The 16240-nt window shown below is 39.2% G+C and overlaps 1 protein-coding gene across 3 annotated transcripts in view; it reads right to left on the bottom strand.

Moving 5' to 3' along the window:
* The window catches only part of CLOCK (clock circadian regulator), a 64406-nt gene extending 48491 nt beyond the window's left edge, over positions 1 to 15915 (bottom strand). For 2 of the 3 annotated variants that reach the window (XM_058024052.1, XM_058024055.1), the window contains exons 1-3: positions 15847 to 15915; positions 5622 to 5717; positions 3426 to 3503 (exon numbers count right to left, since the gene is read on the bottom strand). The gene's annotated coding sequence lies outside the window, so the exon portion shown is untranslated. The remainder of the gene's footprint in view (positions 1 to 3425; positions 3504 to 5621; positions 5718 to 15846) is intronic. The other variant, XM_058024054.1, reaches the window with a different exon arrangement.
* Positions 15916 to 16240: the final 325 nt, after the last annotated feature.

Here is a 16240-nt window from a genome sequence, read left to right as displayed (position 1 = left end):
TTTTACAATTCCCAAGTTTTTCTTTCACAGAACATTATTTCTGTGTACCAAGATACTTGTTTCTGAATGCTCATTTCCTGCCCCTCAAAGTCCTCTCTGCACTCTAGAGATCCCAAGGTTAAGGGATCTATAATCTATAATACCCAACAACAACAAAAAAAATCATATCAATTACTTAGGACCACACTTGCTACATTTGCATGCTTTCAAATTCCCTCCCTCACTTTTTAAATTTTTATCTTTTACAATTCCCAAGTTTTTCTTTCACAGAACATTATTTCTGTGTACCAAGATACTCGTTTCTGAATGCTCATTTCCTGCCCCTCAAAGTCCTCTCTGCACTCTAGAGATCCCAAGGTTAAGGGAAGCTCCCTGTCTGACCATCCAGGAATCACTCTGGCAGCCACTGCCACCATCAGAGACCCTCGCTGCTGGGACAGAGGCCCCTTCACATGGGTGGCTCTATCCCTCACAGGGCTCTTTGCTCAATTAACAAAACCTGACTCAGCTCATCCAGCACTTAAGTCCCTAAAAGCAACACTAAGAAATATTTTTAAAAGTATTATGGCTATTTCAATTTACAATTAATATATCAGTTATCAAAAACCAAAATTACAATCAGGTTTTATTTAATTCCCTTCTGCTCACCACATTGTGAGAATGGTTTTAAAGACCTAGGATCTCGCTAGTGGCCCATGAAACACTGATACTAAGGAATGGGACAACAAAAGTTATCAATACTGAAGGAAATCCTGAAACTAACATGAATTTTACGTTCAGGCTATATGCTAACAGGGCAATGAAAACAGCTGTATTGTATTTAAGCACACATTCAAGCTTGAAACAGTTTACTTATACCAAACACATGAAAAAATACACAAACAGAACACTTCAACATAGCAGTGAAATATTCTTAAGGCAAGATTACTTAATGAGGAGTCTTCAGAACTTACTGGCTTATAACTCACATTTGGACTCTCAACATTTTTCTTCAGTTTAAACTGAGGCTTATATCTCAATTCTCAACAAATTAAATAATACTGAAAATAACTTCATTGCTTTTATTAAAGCCAGTGATTTTTTTTTTTCAAACAGTTTCAAAATGCTGATGCTACTTATGCTGTTACAAGCTTAATAGTTTTGGGTGCATATTAATGATTATATTTTTAAAAGACAGTAGGCTGAAACATCCCTATCAACAGAAATCTTCATTGAATATTGGAAATTTTCTGGAAAAAATGCTGAAAGCCAAGGTCAAGATTCTGCAAAGATCTAATAAACAAGAAACATAGCTGAATTTAGTCCTAATTACTGGCTTAGATATGTGAGATATTATACTACAATTAAGCATGCAAAATTCTTGGGAAACTCTGAACTTAAAATTAAACAGGGCAGATGGAGACTACTCTTTCAACTGCTATTTCAAGATAAAATGATTTAACACCAGCACCTAAATATTACTCAGATTTTCAACACCTTAACAACTGAGGAATTCATTCCAGGCCAAAAAAAAAAAGAAGTCTGTCATGATTCATGACAGCTAAGGCAGGAAAAAGGGTAATAACTGCAAAAACCTGCAAAGACCATCTCTTTTTTATTTTTTGTGTTGCTCTTACTTAATGACTGCCATAAAACACTGGCCTTGGGGTTTTATCAATGCAGACGAGCAGCTCAAGCAAAACACCTGGGGTGGGAAGCATACATATTTTCAAATTCTATACAAAAATTATAAAATTAAAGAAATCATAAGACTCCTCTGTTTAACAACTTAAAAATCCAAGCACAGAAAAAACACCAACTAATCCATCAGAATTACAAAAAGCAGGTACAATTTAGTAGTTTGAACCACTGTCATTTACAGAATTTATTTGCCTCATCAACACAGTTTATATTACAAAAATTGAAAAAAAGTATTTCTGGCACTTCAAAATTTTTCAAAATCAGCACCCAAACTCATGGCTGTACTTGCAGCATGGATACATATCTTAGAGGCTCACTGCCCTCATCTACTGACCTATAACCAAAGTGAACAACTATGGCTCTGTCCCCATTAGAAAGTAACCTGAAACCATAGAAATGGATCACTAGATCAAAGCAGCTGGTGCTGACACTCCTATGCTAGCTGTTCAAGAGGGTTTATTTTGGATTAGATTTCATCTGGTCTCCAGAAGCAAACATCACTATCACATGGACCATTCAAATTTTTCCAGGAATTTCATGATTGATGCAGAACTCCATGTCCCCAGTAGAGACAGAACAGCACTGCCCCTGCAGCAGAACTCACAGACTAGTTTCTGAGAAAGAAATGTAGTTCAAACACACAGAGCCAAGCAAGTGGTAAGGGGAGACAACAGTGAGATTTTCTCCAAAGCAGTTTTAATCATCCAAATCGCAATTGTAATGTATACATTAGAGTTAAACCCTACCTTTTCAAACCAGACTAATCAAAAGAGATGTAATGTCATAAACAGAATACTTGATGGCACTGAAAGACTTGAGAAAAATTCTGTAAGCAGTCTTCTTAATGCCTCACAACTGAAAACCAAAATCATGATAAAAGACTATTTACTGGGTTCCACAAAAAATTTCCTCTGTGCCAGAATTCAGCAGAAGACATAAATCTAGATATTCTTATTTCTTAGGCTTCATTTCTCTTTTCTTCACTTATTTACTTCATCTTTTATGTCCTGTTTTCTCATTTCAAATATTTTACTTCTCTTCTTTCTACCTTATTTCTTTCAGCCTTTCTCTCCTTTACTTATTCATTTCCTCCTATTACCTGTGCTATTAAATACAGTAAGGGAAATGTAAATATTCTTGCATCTCTGAACTTTTAGACAGAGGTGTCAGTATTGTTTTTTCCCTGGAAAGTCAGATAGTATAGTCTAAGAAAGGTTTGTAAGCACTACTACTGTGATTTAACTTCCCCTAACTCAAAATTTAAAAGGGGTAAAGATGATCATGGGCTTACTGCAATGACTCAAATTGATCTCTAAATCTAACCAAGTATGGAAATTGAGAAAATCAGATTAATGACACAGGAATATTAGTCTAGTGTAAGACTGAAATTAGCCTGGTTCTAAATATCATCTCAGAGAACAGCCACAGGAACAAAGAAATACTAAGGAAAGCTCATCAAGGGATCTGTGGAATGCAATAACTTCACTAAAGAAACAGTAGATAAAATATATTTGGGGTATACATGCTTTTTACCTAAGATGTAAAGCCAGGAATATATTGCTTAATCTCTGCCCTTTATTTTCTGGGCTATGTAATTTACATTATAATTTAATCCTCTAGATTTGAGGTTATATGCCAGAATTTCTCCAAGAACTGTAAATTACAAATAGGATTTTTTTACCTTTTTTTCACATGCAATTAATTCATTAGTTGCTTAGAATAACCAAACTCAAATTCAGACTTACCTAGTTTCACTGACGTTCAGTACACAAGATCCAAATAGATTTCCAGAAGAATTTGCAAATGAAAGAATGGGCTTCTCTCTACATTTGTTAAATTTAGATGAAAACAAAAAAAATCTCTTTAGAGCAATTCCTAAAGAAAAACTGCCTTTTAAGAAAGATAACACTATACAAATTTTCACATGTACATAATCTGAAAATTTTAAGTATATTATATTGCCCTTCCATTTCAGAATAAATATGTTCTTCATGTTTTAAAAATGTTACTTGAAAAGCAATATCAAAGATGCACAACACATAGAGGTTTTCAGGTTGCTCAAAAAGAAGTATTTCAAAACTTTTAACCACACACAGCCTGTGCTGTCCAAAAAATCAATATTATTATGATAAAATAATGATCTTGTGGACATTAGTGAATGTTCACATAAAAGCAATAAAGAGAAAAAGCAAAGAATAGAGAAAAACTGAATGAAAAAAATGAACAACAGTTATGGAAATATACTGCTGAAGCAGAATTTGAAGGACCAAATCAACAATACATGCATGGTAAAGTTAAGGAAAAGCACAGAGTACAGAAGAAAATCTTCTTACTCAGTGTTTGTACCTGACACTACAATGGAGTCAAGGAGATTAGACCTGTTTACTTCTCACAGCCCAGCTAGAACATGCTCAGTAGCCCTGTCTGCTTATGACTAAAAGGATTTGGAACGTATCTACCTCATCTGATTTGGACAGATGAAATGGATTTAGGAAATTCATTGAATTGGTACAAAACATATTTTCAGAAATCCATCATGCTGCCTAATGTAAGTGGGACAGCAGAAAAAAATATTGCAGCATAACAATTTGTTTCTCCTAAAACCTTGAGTGCTTGCTCCAGCATATGCAGGTGCTTTATTTTTCCAGTGGCAAAATTTTCATTGCATTTTGCATCAAGAAAACAGTACATTTCTCCCTCTAAACTCATCCTCAGACACAAGCTGATGCTTGGTCAAATTTTAGGTGAAGGAGACATAGAGCAGAGATTTAAGTCTTAGTAAATTAAAAGCAACTAAAACCAGTGTTCTGGAACAGAAAGTGTCAAGCATCATTAACTACAAGCACTGCTACCTGTAACTCCATTCACAACCATATTTCATGTATGACCAAGCACCTCCAATGCATTGTAAGCCACTAGGAATACAGGAAGGCTTTCTGCCAGCAAGACAAAATAATCCCATTTCAACAAGTTTGGCACAATGTCTGTTCTACATAAATAGATCGATTTCTTGGGGGTTTTTTTGACCTAGTATAAAAGTGTACATTTTGACCCAGTCAAAAAAACAACAGAACATCTGAAAAATAACACCTACTCAGAAAGATAAAACATAAAAACACACACATGAAGTCTACAGAGGACCATGGCCAGGATCCTCATGATACACTGTATCAAAATCCCTTTGTTGCTCAAAAGATGAACAAACCACCCTGCTGCTCTGGGCTTCCCTCTGTGTGATGCACAAAGCAATCAGCAATCTTACTGCAAGCTACAACATGGACAAATCTCAAAAAGATGAAAATCTGCACCTCCTGGCCCATCCTCAGCTGGACAGTACACAGTGTCCAATCAAGGAAGCAGGGAGAAGCAACCCTTTCATAAATAAAGTGACATGTGAACAGAGATACTGATAATTGAACCCATTAAGATGCATCTACTGTTATATCCTTACATGAATGGGGTATTAAGTCACCTCTACAAGAGCATCTGCAAAAAGAAATCCAAAACAAAACAAAACCAAAAACCTCACCACACAAAAACCCAAACAAACAAACAAAAAACCACTCAGAAAAGCAGTGAGCATGGCAGTCCATATGCTCTTCACTGCAACACATCCCTGGGAGAGATATCAGCTTAGTCTCCAGAAACCACAGGCCACATTAGCACGTTGCACTGCTGGGGACAGGGCCTTCACAAGGTCTGGGCTTTTTCTTCCTTCTAGTTTCCAAGGCAGCTCAGGTACAGTTCAGTTGTTTCATTCCATGCTCCAGTGTACAAGATAAAAGCTTATAAAAAGCTTATTTGAAGTTTATTCTTGCCCACGCACACCATTAATTTGAATCTCAAATTGAAGTGGAATGTCTACCTTGCCTGAGGTTGAAAAAGAGCTGTTTCTGTTTAAAGCACTACTGTTCCAGTAGCAATCATATCTACATACTTACTTAAATTACCTAGAAATACATTGTGCCTTGTAGAGTGGGTGGGTAGGATTAGTAGTCCAAAGGTGATGTCATCTAAGTCTTCTTTGGCACAGTCTTCTGAAAAACAACAAAAAAACCCATCATTTAATGAAAATCAATCTGTTTAAAAAAACCTTTTGGGGATGAGCCCTTGACTATTTCTGTTTTCTCTCCTGCCACTGCAGTAATTTCATGTGCGTTCCTAAATTGTCAAAAAATTCACTTTCTAATTTTCTATTCAAGAGAATGATGTAAATACTCATGAAGGAGAACTTCATCGTTGCACACCACCTTTTACATAGCTTTGGCACTGTCTGAAATCCAAACCTGTGAGACAAATGCAATAGCCCAATGGTAACACCAAATTTACAGATGTAACTACATCTACAAAATATCAATATTATTGTATTACAGTTGCTTCAGATTGTATTATGACCTTGCAGAACACTAATAATACACTATGCAAACTTCTGGAAAGAAACAATAAAATCTTAACTGTGTGTACTATGGTTCAATAAAGACACATGAACTACCTCAGCATACAACGTGAAACTCTCAGAGAAGATGGCATGCGACATCACAAGACTCCCCTCACCAATCAAACTCCCCTCATAAATAAAAAACCAATTTCATTAAGATGTCCTGAGCAAAAGCTAACTATACAACAGAGATTCTTATACACAAACACTTTATTCAACAAAGAAAGAGCTCCCCACCTCCTACACATCATTAATTCTGTACCACTACATACCATGCTGTATTTTAAACACAACTGCACCAACTTAGTAATATCATCTAACTCATGATAACCCTGCTAGAAAAATCTACTGCTACTGACCCACCGCTGATATTTTCCATTCAGCACTCCCATGTGGCAAAGCATATCCTTTAAGGCATACATAAATCTATTCCCTTCCATTGTATGTAAGGATTGGTGGATTTCCTTTGACATAAAATAGCCAAAATAAAGGAACTTCTAAACCCTTGTCCTTTACCACCTTGTCCCCCAGTACATATAACATAGAAAGAAGAAGCTCTCAGCCTGAGGAAGAAGAATGCCAATGTTTGAAGATCTACTGCCAAGTCTAATTGGATAAGAAATACAGACCATTAACACCTACATATCTATTTTTCTAAGTGGTCAAATGAAATATGAAATGTTAAAAATCAATGATTTGAATCAAATACCAGCATGTAGATAAGAAATGGCAAAACATATTCTATAGAGCAGGAAGTTAAGGTGCATTTTTTTAAAAATCTATGCCAGTTTATGAAAGATTATTTTTAGTTCCTCTGTTGGCAACAAAAAGTTTAATGTAACTAAATCTAAATCAACCATAAATCTAATTGTCTATATAAAGGCAGTACAAATTTAACTAAAAATAATTTGGAAAAGCAATTTCAGTTATTTTAGTGAAAAAAGTTTGTGATCCTTTAGACTTGGATAAAATGGTAGTGTGTCAATCACCACTGATGGTAAAAACTTCTACAGTCCCACTCTCAATTGTACTGAAATTCATATGAAGTCCTCCAGCTTGTAGAGAAATTGTGTAATAGAAGGTAACAACAGAGCAACAGGAATGAGATGCAATTTTCAGGCACAGATGCCTGTTATTTTGCCACTCACTTTAAAACCAAGTTTGAGTGACAGCTAAATTTCTTAAAGGGTTAAAAAAAGATATCTTAGTAGTAGAACTTGTGTCCTAACCTCCCTGATTAAAACAGTTTGTCATATTCTCAAATAATTCTCCTGTCTCACTTTTTTTCTTCAGAAGAGCTACACTGATGAACATAATTTGTAAGTTTCTATAGATCTTTTCCCTGCTCTATTTCATTAAACCTTCTAGTTACTCTTCCTCTTGATCCAGACTACTTTTCTGATCTCATTATGCCATCCAGATCCTGAAAAATATTTTGCTTCTTTTCCTCCAAATCTGTGTATTATTTGGACTTGTTTTATGCTGTCTTTTGCTTCTATATTCTCATATTACTTGTTGCTGATCGATCTTATCATCTTTTTAGAAATGAGAATTTGTTTAATTCACTCACTATGACTCGCTTATTAACTTGAATCCTTGTCCCCCTTTCTGAGGTCATTGGCATCATTTTCTATGTCAGTGAAATTCAGATCACAAGCTTCTCAAGGCTGAAACTCTATCTTATTATCTATGAAACATCATGAAAAGCTCTAGGGCAGCACATAATGTTTAGCTAATGCTTCTGAGCTAGAAAAAAAGACTATATTAAAAAATGAAGTAGAACATTTTAACAACAAAAACAGTTCCAGAAAATATATATTATATGTACAATTGCTATTAGGGGAACTACCATACTAGCTCTGAACAGTAGTTCCCAAACACACAACTGCTAGTAATATCTTGATTACACATAATGGATGTTGCTTCTGTGGATGGCAAGAAAACTTTATTAAATCACATTACTACATTAAAACTGACAGGAAAGTGTGTGTGTGTTTGTGGTGTGTGTGTGTGTGTGTGAGAGAGAGAGAGAGGGAGAGAGAATCTGCATTTCTATTCTGACAGTTCTTGGAAGCTGTGATTCATGCTGCTACTTGCTTTTCTACTCACAGTGGAGGAAAACCCTGTTTCCTTTAGAGTATTTGTTGTTACTATGAAAACTACTTTAAAACAAGCACAAGGTTAAAAAAACAATTTTGCAGTCTGTTATGATATTTTTAAATGAACCATTTTAATACTTAAAGCCAATAAATTAAAATTTGTGAAGATTATGAGTCTTGACAAGTATACTTCATATTATACAGCAGAGAATTCTCTAGAAACAAAAGCAGCACAAGCTAATAAAGTTTTCTTCACTTTTAGCATTACTAAGATTTTCAGTTTTCTAAATCAACCATCAGGATATGCTACATTTCTCTACTGATACTTCATAAAAATCTTCAAGTTGATTTCAGTCTGCTGTTTATTATGATAAATAAGTAATGCAAATACAGGCCAGACAGGAAAGAAGCCGAGAAATGCCATTCTAGACATAAATTCAGTTCCTGCTTTTCAACAAGTAACTCTGTGTTACAAGACAGAGGAGTGGGCTTACTGGAAATCTGATTTGGGAAATACTGTCTTTGGTACTTATGCTGACAGAAAAATATTATTTTTATTATTATTTTGCTATAATGTCACACTGTGATATTGTTGGTCCCCCTCCCTTTCCAAACAGCCCAATATTCTTCCTGTCTCCTCAAGCCCTGAGGAGACAGGGCTTGAGACACAAATAACTCCTGGTCTCCTACCCAACACAGACCCAGTGCATGTTAAAAAAACAGGTCAGTACCAAAATCCATTCCATTATGTCTCATTAAAGAGAGGGCAGTGACACATTTCTCTATATCCAGCTTGCCCATTTTCCCAAAATCTGTGGTAACATTATAGTCTGTGATTTCCATCCCTCCTACAAACATGGCTACAATTGATCAACTATTTCAAAAGCTACTGGTGAATATGTAAGGAAAGAATGAGAGAGAACAAGGCAAAAGCCTAAATCACATTTTCTTAGGAAATTAGGCTTTAAAAAAGGCAACTCCCTCCCTACAGCTTTTAATTGAGGAAAATTTCCTAGTTGTTTATTGAGCCAAGGAAAGAAGCAGCTTTTGGCAAAATATTTTTTTATCTTTTTACAACTTCACCTGTAGGTTTCAAATTAAGCTTTGGGGAACTAAGGTGGGAAAGTTACCACATGAAACAAGACAGGTTTTTTCTCCTGTCTTGAGGCTTTTGGATGACTGGTGAAAATCCAAACATTTAACAGATCTCGAACAAGAGTAATCTGAAAAATTACATACCTTCTACCTCAGCACACCAGCAGGAGTCTACATTCTCTGTATTCTCAACCATCTTCTCAAAGCAACCTCTAAACTTTTGTAACACTGTTCTGCCAAAGTGCAGTAACAACCAAAATCCAACAGGCAGTCACTGACATTATACTTAACATGCAATGAAATAGCCACCAAACACTTCAAATGCCCTTAAATGCCAGAAATTATTATTAACTACTTCATTAAAAACTCAAACATAAAAATGGAGACTTATTTTTTATTTGTAACAGCAGCAGGATTCTCAGAATTTGAAATATTAAATCAGCTGTATTAATATAATTTGAAGTACCTTTTTTATTAGGCAGCTTAGTATCTCATGCTTTCATTAAGATCATAATTTAAGATGCAAAAATATATATTTATTTCCTCAGTGTTTCTAACGTACATTAGGAAACTCACACATTAACCTCCCACAAGAGCCACTTCTTACCAGCCAGCCTGGCCTGTACATTCACAAATACTTGCCTCAATGAAGAAAGTGCTGAAACTTTCTGGAGATCTATCTAACAGTTCAGCAGATAATGAAGTGCTTATGGGATCTGGGGTCATTCTTCTGCAAGCAATGGAGATACACTCACAAACTTGTCATGCTGCAAGCTGAAAACCCTTGTAGATGAGGTCACTAGTAATACTACTCCCAGCTAGAAAGTACTTAAAATTCTGACACCATGCTGGGCGATCAGCCCATTCCCAGGTATTCCTCCTTTTCCAAGTGTCCCACAGCAAGACCACTACAATGCAGCATGGTTAGCAAGTTCTGTGGCTTGCTCTGGTTGTAGCAGACCCCAAAGCAGCAGAGTCTTCACTAAAACAGGGCACAAAAAGGGGATTCCATACAAAGGATCTACAAAAAGGATCCAAAGTACCAAAGGATCTTAAGTACCAAAGCCAGGGAGAGTTGCATGATTCAGCGAGACTTTTTCAAAACTTAACAGAGACACAAACTATATAAGCAATCAGTGAACACAGTATTTTGCCCTCACCTGTTTCTGGAGGCCTCGGACATAGATAAGGTTAGTACTCACAATCCAGGTCCCTGTCCTTGCCATACACATAGCTAAGCTTTTCCCATCAAAGCAGGAGTAATATATTCTTTAACCATGCCAGCAGAGGGGAAGAGATGTGCTCTCATTTGTCCAGCAGCACAGGGTTACGGCACAGTAACCTGGATCACAGAAACTGGAAAGCAAATCTCTAGTCTGTCAAACAGGGTGCAAACCCTAATTTATCAGCAGGCTCTGCATCACACTGGGAAGATGCATCAACTCCTAACTTGTCATTTCAGTGTCAATTTTCAGAACATGGAAGCAAAAATAAAAAGTAAAGCTTTACTGGACAGAGCAGCACCAGAAGTATGCATGCCTCTCTAAGGCAGCAAAGAAGAGATGTAATTCTTGGGTCCTAGTTTGTAATGGCACTCAAAATTTTAAATGGAACACAGGCCAGAATATAGGTATATATATCATATCCTTTTCCTCCAAGAAAACAACTGGCCTAGTATATCCCAAGAAAACAACTGGCCTAGTTTAGCCCAATTAGACTTCAATCATTTGTCTGCATGGAAAAGTGAGGTTCCAGGCTTTGGAGTTTTGTTGGTTTGTTGTTTATTTTGGGTGTTTCTTTTTTTTACAGGAGACATGAACAAAGCCTCTTCCTCCTCACTCCTTTGTGCTTCTGAACAAAAGGGAGAGTCACCACAGGGTTTTGGTCCAAGTCCAATTCCATAGGTGTGTGCCTGAGATGTGGTTTGAACATGCCTTTGAACAAGTGAAGGCCTAATTTACAGATTGCCTAATTTATGAATAGTAAACAGATTTTAGATGCCAAGATGCTTGGTTATGATAAGATTCTGGAAGATGTGAATGAGAACAAAACTTCAGTGTTCAACTTTGGAAAACTTTACTAGTGAAAACCTAGAAATCCTCTAAGACACACATCAATTTTATTTGGGGTTAGACACACAAAACCCATTTAAATAAATTTTGACTCCTCCATATTATTTTATGGATTTGTGTATATGGTTGGCCATATACACAACACAACATAAACCAAAACCATCCTAGAGGTACCTGCAAATATCCTTTTTAGTGGAACTCTAGAAAGACCTCTATAGAATAATTATGTCACACATATTTATTTTAAAAAATTACCTTAACTGGAGACCTGTCTTACTCTAAGAAGTGTTTTAACTAAAGCATAATAATCTAACACCACTTATCTTGTGGTACCAGGCTGTCATTATTGGTAAAATGACATTAGCTTCAAAACTGAAGCCTTCTCACGTACTCTGAGATGATCACACACAGAGTTTTAACAAAAAAGCACTGAAGTAGCCACATTTGTTCCTAATTTGGCTACATTTTTATCATGACTATAAGGAATGCCCATAGTATATATTGAGCTTCAAAAGCATCACACTCCAAGTATGTCATTATCACTCTTGAATCTCATATATATAACTAATTTTTAAGGATCTATATTTAATAAAATATTAATACTATTAATGATGATTTCATAATATACTCAGAACATCAGTACAGAATAAGGAAATTTATTCACTGATTTTAATGACAAAATGCAACAGTTGGAAAGAGTCCAAAGTGTGCTGCTCTAAACTGTTGAAAGAAACTGTGAAACCTTGTTATTTCCACATTATATTAAATATATGACAACCACAGTGGACCAAAGCATTTTATGTATATGACTATATATTCTAAAAGTAGCTACAATAAAGAATTTATAATACACACAAAAAGTATGGTAAGAGAACACTAAGACTATAAATTAAAACACTCAGAGGTGAGGCATACCAAAATTAAAGTGGCTTTTACATGACAAAGGCATTTTGTGGCAGCAGTAGGGATAGAGAATTCAATCCTTCAGGGCAGCTGCATTAACCCTGCGTCTTTTTTCTCTTCTGTGATTTTGCACTTCACATCTTTTAAGTCCTACAACAAATAAACAGTGTAATGTCTGTCAAAGTTTCAAATTATTACAGATTCCCACTGAGTTAACAAAATAACCAACGTTCCTAGTAAGCTCCCTTTCCCAGATGGACCACCTACAGAAGTCAAAGAGGTACCTTCCTAACAGATCTGCCCAAGTTTGCTTGTGCCAGAGCTACAGCGAGATCTTTAATTTCAGATTCTGCTAAGGGAATGAAGACGTGCTTCCACCATATCTTTTTATTCTGAAAGACCACTAAATCCAAAAGAGTATCAATGCTACTAACAATAATTCAGTACAGGCTTAAGATGAGAGAAACAGTTGAATGGTTTGGTGACTATCTGTAGTGTCACACTTTTTTTGCCTCTAGAGATAAAGCTGCTGTAAAACAGCCACTGTTCTCCCAACAGCCTGGTGACTCTCCTGGTCTTGTGCCCCCCCTTCAGTGGTCAACCAGTTCATTAACACTGAAAGGTTAAAAATACCTTGCAAAGTAAATAAATAGAAAGTAAGAATGGCAGGAACAATCACTACTGACTTTGCTATGCCACTACCTACTCACATCACCAATCCTCAGAAACAGTTCTACACCTGCTTTCACATTTGGCCTTCACAGTTTGCAGTGTTCACAGAGAAGCTAGTACTTTAAAAAGGCTGAAACACTAAAATGAACTTTTCTTTACTTCAGAGATCTACCAAAGCCTTTGCCTCGAGAAAAACTAACTCATGACAATGTGATGAAAAGGCACCTTTCAGCTGAAATTCCACTTCTTCTGAATTATATTTTGTATTAAAAACTGTATTAGGATACTAATTTTCTACTCTAAGAGGAGAGCTATCCATAGTCTTCATCTATAAAACTAAGCTGAAACCATGAGGCACTGACAACATATTATATGTATCTCCTGAAGGAAAGCATATATAATAAAGGAGCTGCTCTCAAATGAGGAAATTATCTAGTGCAGCAAACTGCATTTTTGATTCACAACTATTTTCAATACAAGTTTATTAATTTTTAATAAAAAATTCACAGCTTTCCAAGTTGATAAAAATATTTCGTATAAAGAACATGTGGAGAAGGTGGGGGACAATACCTCTACTGCTATCAACTCACATTTAATATTCAACTTTTTGCAGAAATTTAAAATAGGGAGGGAAAAAAGCAAAAGTTCAAGGCTCTTAAAAGCTGCAACTTCTTTTGCAAGACCAATTCAACCACAAAGATTCATGACTTCTGTGAAATTCTATACTAAGAAGCTAATTAACCAACCCTGCAAATTAAATTTAAGGTAATTACCACTCAGTTTTTAAACTGCTTAGTACAAAGAGACTAAAGTAACCTACAGCAGAGGTCTGGGGGTCCTTAGGAGAGCATTAGTAACAAAAATACACTGTTGTCCTCACATTCTTTTATTTTACCTAAATGTGTTAAAACTTTCCCATGCAAGAACACAAAGCGGAAGAAATAAAAAACAAGGCATGGCTGAATGGCACCTTAAACTATTAAATATCAACCCGGAAGTTTGGGCTTTTTTCCCTGTTTGAATTGCTTGTTGAGAAGCAGTAACCCTTGCCTTACCAACAAAATTCTCAGACAAAGTTGCCATATTCTACAAAAGGAACCTAAACCAAATACATCATGTCTGGTAATCTGAAAGCATGTCTGTAATGAGTTTGAGGAAGTGTCATAAGTGGATACACATGAAAATTAATATTTTAATTTATAAAAAACAATTGAAAGCAGAGTTACTTTCAAGTAGAATCCCTCTGTTACAACAATCAAATGCTGTCCAATTTCAAATAACAGGCCCAAACCCCACAGATATTTATAAACAAAGTCAATATTATTTCTGTAAAACTGAACATTGTGAAACAACTGCAACTGTTGATACTGAACTTTGCCAGGACTACCACAGTTGAGGTGTATTTCTCAAGTACTTCTTTCTCTAGAGCATTTGCTTAAACAATCCTCTTGCCTCCTGTCACACCTGTCAGCCAGAGAAATTATACAGGTTAAATATAACCACATTAAAAAGAAAAAACAAAAACATAAAACCATGGTAGTTAATTTTAACCTGGATCATTTCCTCAAGCTAGTTATGGGACACAATTCCACGAACCGTTGTGCTGGTGCAGCTGCAGCAAGGAAGAGGCAGGCCAGGTCAAGTCAATACTGCCACCAAAAGCACTGTTTGTAAACCAGTCATTTAAAAAAAAAAAAACCTACTTTAAGGATTCAGAGCATCAGTTTCTATGGTTGGCCACTGTGCCTCTACATGCAATTTCATATTCCAGCCAAAGCCATACCTGACTTTCCCTGTGCCCCTTGGTAGGTTAACTCTTATCAGCACATGAAAACAACGGCCTCACAAAAATCTCACTGCAAACATGTTTGATTAGTACATAAGCACTCCTCCTCATGGAAAAAAAAAAAAAAACATTTCCAATTTCTATCGAGGCCTAAAGTATCTGGAATTTGAAAGTGAAACCAAGCAAAAATCCTCATCCACCTTAACCCAATCACAAAATTGAAGTACCACGGATTTCCAGTCCCTCGCTGGTCGTATTTCACACCTGCATGCATGGAGTATTTAACACACTGACTTTAAGGCCACCGCAGGAACTCGAAAAAGGACCAGGGGCTACTGGGAATCCCGCAGGTTTTACGAGCGTGAACACGCTGCAGTTATCGCAATAAAGTTATCGGAACCAAAAAAAAAAAGGGGGGGAGGAGGTGGGTTAAAAAAGCCTACAAGTGCATACGCAACCGCGCAGCTCCAGCCCACCTGCGGCGGGGAGGGCGCGGGGCACGCTCCCGCCGCGGCCGGAGCCCGAGGCCCCGCGGAGCCGAGAGCTGTCCCGCGGCGGGGAGGGCCCGGGGCCGAGCGGGCACCGACCGCCGCCCTCCCGCCCGGTAAACACCCGCGCTCGCAGGGCCGCCGCGGAACCCTCCCCCGCGGCGGGCCGGGCGCGTCCCCACGGCGGCCGCGGGACGAGCGGCCCCGGGGAGCGGCGGCCGCGGGGGGAGGCGCCGCCCGCGGCTCTGCTCGGTCCGGCGCGGCCCGGCCCGGTCCGGGGGATGCCGGGGAGTCCTGCACCCGCCCTGCCCGGTTGGCGGGCGCGGGGCCAGGCGGGCAGCGCTCCCGACGCGCCCGGGAGTTGTGACAGGAGCAAAGTGGGTCACCGGGCCTAGCGGGTGCCCCGCGAGCGCCCCCCGCCCCCGGCCGCGGCCGTGCCCGCCCAAGGGCAGCCGCTGCACTCCCGCCCCCCGGTCCGCGGCGGGAGACGCACGCCGGCGCTGTCAAACTTCCACCGCTCCCCTCCGCGCCGCGTCCCCGCCTTCCCCTCGCCACCGCACACCGGGGCCCGGCGGGTCCGCCCGCACCGCCCCGCGCCGCGCTCGCTGCTCACCTGGCCCCGCGCTGCCGCTGCCCGCCCGCGTTGCCCCGGCGAGCGCCGCTCCCCGCGCGCAGCCCCGCGCCCGCCGCCCGCCGGCACTGCCCGACTGAACCTCCCGCTCCTGCTCCTCCGGCGGCGGCGGCACAGCAGCACCCGGGCCCGGGAGTCCCCCCGACACCACCGCGCCTGCGCCGCCGAGCCCCCACCGCCGCCGGCCGCCGCGGCGCCTCGCGCCACCGCGCGTGCGCCGGCGCGCACTGCAACCCGCGGCACCCCGGGGCCGCCGCCGCCGCCGCGCCTGCGCAGGAACGGCGCACCGGGGAGGTGATCCCCGCTCCGCGCGCGCGCCTCGCCGCGCCTGCGCAGGGGGGCGGCGGAGGGCTGCGTGCGCTGCGCAAGCGCGGTG

The sequence above is a fragment of the Melospiza georgiana genome, chromosome 5, assembly GCF_028018845.1.
Source record: "Melospiza georgiana isolate bMelGeo1 chromosome 5, bMelGeo1.pri, whole genome shotgun sequence".
In the NCBI taxonomy this organism is placed as follows: Eukaryota; Metazoa; Chordata; class Aves; order Passeriformes; family Passerellidae; genus Melospiza; species Melospiza georgiana.
Note: the sequence above shows the minus strand (reverse complement) of the source record. Positions and strands in the feature narration are given on the sequence as shown.